Genomic DNA, 5,793 nt, shown 5'->3' with positions numbered 1-5,793 from the left:
CCTCGAATTTGAGGTGTGGTGGGGCGCTGTCATAGGGTACCAAAATGTGGCGAACTGAGACTGGGCTGCAGTCCATTACAGTTCCAGGTCCTGAGCAGTGAGTCCACCCCTTTCATATGGGTACACCATATCTACCCATTTCTTGCGGACTGCCCCGGAATGCCATAGGAATTGTGCGAGTGCACCGTGTATTTGGGTGAAATAGGGTTTCCCGGGCCAAACTGGGACATTGGTGAATATGTATAGCATCTTGGGAAGCAGTATCATCTTGACCAGTGATAATTCGGCGGCCGGGGACAGTGGGAGTGCTTTCCATTTATTAGTTTTGGTTTCGGCGTATGCGCTGAGTGTGGTGTAGTTATTCTGCTGTAGCGACTCATGGGATCTAGACACCACAACCCCCAAGTATTTGATTCAGTCTGGTGACCAACTGAGAGAGGCCATTCCCAGGCAGCTGGGTGTGTTGTTGGTGAGGGGGAATATCTCTGATTTTGAAGCATTAATCGTCAAGCCTGAGATTTCGCTGATGCGCGTGATGTCCTGAATGATCGGGGTCAGGTTGACCAAGGGGTCCCTTACATAAAGCATGACATCATTTCCGTAGAGCGAGACAATCTCGGGGTGACCCGTCAGGCAGATTCCCTGATGGCTGTGGTGTTCCCGGATGTACTCTGCCATTGGCTCAATGGCCACAGCGAAGAGGATTGGGGAGAAGGGGCAGAATTGTTGGGTCCCTCTTTCCAGCTGGAATATGGTGGATGTGTGTGAGTTGACACAGACCCTAACCAATGGTTATGTATATAACAGTTTGATGTATTGTAACATCATGGGTCTCATTCCCATCACTTCTAGTGTTAAGAACATGTAGTCAAAGGCCTTTTGGGCATCGATTGTCACCCCCACCGCTTGTGCCTCTGGATCCAATCTGACCATTATATCGAACAATCGTCTAATGTTGAGTGACGTTGACCTGCCAGAGATGAATCCAGCCTGGTCAGAGTGGACCACGTAGGGCATTAGCGGAAGCAGCCTGTTTGCCAGGACCTTCACATACATTTTAGCATTGCAATTTATAAGGGAGAAGGGCCTGTATGAGCCACATTCATTACTGGGCTTATCTGGCTTCAGTAGAACCATGATCACAGCTTCTCTCAGGGATACTGGCAAGATGTAGGGATTCTTGTAGGGGTTCTTCCGATACCTGCAGGAGGATCGGGGACAGCACCGCAGCATATTACTGGTAAAATTCAGCTGTCAGGCCATCTCCTGGGGCTTTGTTTTTGGGGAGTGCTGAGATAACTGCAACTATTTCCTCTAGAGTAATGGGGGGGTTCCAGTTCTTCCCTGGCTTGGGGGCCCAGGGAGGGCAATTACATTTTCTGGAGTAGCATTTGTATGCAGGGTCCCCTTTGAGTGGAGGAGCTGTGTACAGTGTATGATACTGTTACTACTTCTGAGTCCGCCCATCTATTGTTCCCCTCTGCATCTAAGATGCAGTCAACTGTTTCCCCTCTCTAGACTCCTCTGTCTGCTCCTGAAGATTCAAATAGAGCAATGGAAATATTTTGAACTGTTCAAGTCAAAACAAGTTATTTTAATTTAGTGTGGTGCCCACTTTTTTTGCTTAGCTACTTTTTCTGATCCTATGACACTCATTGGAATATGTCCAGATAGTATTTTACAATAGCCATCCACCTAGATACTAGCTACAGTTAGCAGTCATGAACCCGCATCATTGGCATATGCCGTACGGTAACAGTGCTCCCACCTGCAGTTGCTTGTGTGAATAATGTTGATGTTACCGTCCCCTATGCCTGGGTGGCTTAAAAGAGAGTTTGAGGGAGGTGTTGGGCGCACACACTGCTGGGTTGGGGGTGGCAGTGAGGGAGGGGGGTGGGCAGACAGACAGAGGGTCTCCATCTGAACCCGAAAGGAACAGGAGCGCCAGTTGCGCTACACAGAGGAGCATGGGGCAAACTGTTAAAACCCTGCCACTGTCATAGGATCAGAAACATAGTACATGTATTAAATAGAGTTAATTGTCAGCTACTGCTGAGTCTTCCACTGTTTAAGCCACTGGGATTTGTGCCTCAATAAATTTGACAGTCTCACTTAGGACTGTGAAAAAGTAGTTTGCCACAGAATTGTAATTCCAGCTGCGCAGGGAATAACATAGCGTATTGTATGTTATTTTCTCAAAGCATCTTTTTAACCCCGATGAATTGGCGGTGTTCCCCTTGTACTGGGATGGAGTAGTCTAGGAATATCCGGATAGACTGGGACTCTATTCTTTTTGTGGGCTAGGCGGAGGACTGCGTCTCTGTCATGGTAGTTTAAGATTTGAGCTATTATGGGCCTGGGGAAGTCTCCTGGTTTCGGTTTGGGCGAGAGCACCCGATGTGCCCGCTCGACGGTGATGAATGGAGAGAGGGCAGGTTGGTCCAGGAGGTCTTTTAGAAGATTTTTCAAAAGCCAGCTCAATATGATCCATCAGGGCATTGTCCGGGACTCCCACAATACGAATATTGTTGCTGCGGGAGTGCGATTCAAGATCGTTGCACTTATTTTAGGTTTGCTTCATATCTTTAGTGAGGGTAGCAACTGCCTCTTGTAATATACGGATATTGTCTTCGTTGATGCCAATTCTTCCCACTGTGTATGTTATCCGGGCTCCTTTGCGGGCCAGTTGGGATCTGATCGAGGCCATACTTGCAGTGATGTCGTCCAGTTTTTCGTGTACAGCTGCAAATCCCTTTGCCATCGCTTCCATAATGCCCGATAAGTCGGGCACGAGAGGGGGTTCAGGAGATGAGGTGGATGGTTTTGCTGCGGGTTGTTTCTGCTGACATATGTCGTTGCATAAAGTCGCCTTTGCGAACGTATCCATTGCAGCTGCTTTCTTCCCGCTGCCGGAGCCCTTAGTCATAACTGTTTGTAATGGGGTGGTCTGAAGGTCCTGTTTATATGTGGCCTCGGCAGCGTGAGCTTAATTGGTTTGTACCCACATGGGGGATTGATCACGCCGGGAGGTCCAATGTTCCTGGTGTCATGCGCTGTCTAAAGCCTGTGGTAGTGGTAAAGCGGTCGGGTGAAGCACGGTGGCAGTGCTACATAGGCGTGGTGGAATGCGCACCAGTGAAAGTCGGGTTGTTGCCCCTTGGTCTTTGTTCCCAGTGTCTTGGTCTCAGGACTGACCAGCCCCCAGTTTCTTCCAGATATTTTATGTGTTGGTCGCCGGTTCAGAGTTATCTTCTGGCTGCAGGTCAGTTTTCCTCTTATTGCATAGTGTGTGTCCGTGTCTCGGGCTACGATCTTGCCTTCACCCGCCAAAGATGTATGTGTCTCCGCTCGTTGTCCGTGGAGCAGGATCCATCCTGGGCCAGTGACCATTGTCTGAGCAGTCAAGGTGGGGAGTGCCAGATGGTGTCACCTGGGTGCGGAGTTATATGACCTCCAGTGTGTGGGCCCTTCAGGGGCCACTTGTGCCTGCGCCCGTGGGATGCTGCAAGTTCAAGGGCTCTACTACGAGGGCGTGCTGTGGGGGTTTTGGCTAAGGGAGAGTGCCCTGGGACCGCCAACATACCTCTATCACGTGCAGGCTTGTGATTTGGTTACCAGTCTGGAGTTGGAGGTGCAGGGTGTCTTCCTTTCTCAGCTAAATCAGGGATCACAATTGTTCCAGTCCTCTGAGCTGTTGCTCCCGCCCTGTCCGTTGCCTCTCCAGCAGTGGTTCGTGGAGGCCCCTTAATCAACCCTCATTGCCAGAGAACATATATGGACACCCCTATGGGTGTTTGCCCCCTCTAGGTCAGAGTGTGGTATGGGGATCCGGGGTGTTGTTGCGTGAGCCCCACTGTGAACAGCCAGCCCATGGTGCGGTTGTGTTTCCTATTTCTGGCTGGTGGCCCCATCTCACAGCTCAGCAACGTGTGAGCAGGGCTTATAGTTGGCTTATGTTGTTGGCCGGGGTGGGACTAGGTCGGGTGGCAGGTCGGGCCGGGGAGGTCTCACCTTCAGTTTGTTGGGCACCTGCCGCAGTGCGGCGTCAGTCATCCTCTGTGGGCCCGTAGGTGATTCTGGTTGGTTTCAGGTCCGCTCTGCCTCATCTACTGCCAGGATCATGCACGCTGTAGTGGATCAGGCCACGGCGTCCACTCAACGGGGTGTCGCCGGATTCCTGCTCAGCCTCAACCGCAGGCTTCACTTATCTCCTTCCTTCTGCCATGTCTCCCCGGTTGGCCTGCGTCTATCTCGTTGCTGGATATGGGACGCCAGCTTCAAACATGCTGGCGGGGGGACCGCTCAGGTGGCGGCCTGCGTCTCCAGAAGCGTATCTTCTTGGGGAACTCGACGGGGGCCTCTCGGAGTGGCAGCTCAGAGGTTCCGGATGTCCCGGTGCTGGTTGTATCGGGGTGAGCGGTCAGCCGGTTATGGAGTCGGAGCCTGCAGTGGACTCAGATTGTTCCCGCGGGCTCCGCGCGCCCTTCTCTCCTCAGTACGGGCAGCTCACTCAGGCCTCCTCCTCTAGTGATAGCTTGGCTACGGTCCAGGAAGCAAAGCACTGCCCATAGGGCCAGCCGGCTCTCGAGTCCTCACCACAGCCTTTCCAAGCTCTTTATCTGGTCTGTTCTGCGATTTCAGCACATTTAATCAGCCAGTGCCGCCATCTTTCTGCCTGGTCTTTCTCCATAGTACGGAGCTTGTGGGCTAAGCAGCCATACTTGTTGGCTGCTCAACAGCACCCCCCCCCAATTTCTATTACTTTTAATTTAAATAAATTCCAATATATTTGCTGTACAGCGGCCTGGTTCTTGGCTCATTGTTCACTCAGGGGGGAGGTATCCAAGGGGCATGATATGTGTCTGAGATGGGGCTAAAAAAAGAATCTGTTAAACAGTTTGTTGAATAACCACTTGAGTGGGAGGGAAGGGATTCCCTGTGTTGAGGGTGGCCTCTCAATAAACGTGACACTGTATCACTCTGCTAAAGATAGATGGTGACTCGCAGTACCCTTGTGGTAAACAAGTGTGTTTCCAATTCTGATTTCTTTACATAAAGCTGGTCAAGTCTTGTGAGTCTGGGTGTAGTGGTAGTGAGAAGAATGCATTCTTCAAATCAATGACCGTGAAACAGGCAGCTTCCGCCGGAATGCTGCATAGAATTGTTGCTGGATTTGCAACTAAAGGATACTCTGCTTCTACAATGTGGTTAAGAGGTCTTAAATCCTGTATGAAATGCCATGATCCCCCGTTGCCTTGCGTACTGGATACACTGCATTGTTGCATGGGGATTCTGATTGTACAAGAATGCCTCCCTCAATCAGGGCTCTTATTGTCTCATAAATGCCCTCGCCAGCTTCTTTGGTTAGGGTGTACTGCTTTACTCTTGGTAAAATTCCTCCTGGATTCAGCTTGATCTTCACTCTCCCTATGCTATTTATGCAACCCACGTCATAGGGACTGGTAGTCCCATAGGGTGCTGGGTACCTTGGCCATGTCCTCCTCCCAGAATGCTGGTGGTGCTGCAAGTACTATTCTCTGTGGCACCTCTCTGTAGTATATTTGTAACCAATAGGTCACACTCATTTCGAACACCATCTCTATTTCTAGCCTCTCTTCTGTGAAAAGCTCTTCGTCTGTCACTATTATCAACCTGCATCCCTCTGCTGCTGCAATCACGGCTCTCCATGCCCACCCTGTGTCATCCAACCTGTGTACTGCAATCCAATCCTCTCTTGCAACCACTGCCTCTATTTCTATTGGCACTATGGTTCCCTCTGGCTTATCCATGAGT

The sequence above is a fragment of the Ambystoma mexicanum genome, chromosome 14 (genome assembly GCF_040938575.1).
Source record: "Ambystoma mexicanum isolate Mex_15411 chromosome 14, UKY_AmexF1_1, whole genome shotgun sequence".
In the NCBI taxonomy this organism is placed as follows: Eukaryota; Metazoa; Chordata; class Amphibia; order Caudata; family Ambystomatidae; genus Ambystoma; species Ambystoma mexicanum.
This window is presented reverse-complemented; position numbering follows the sequence as displayed.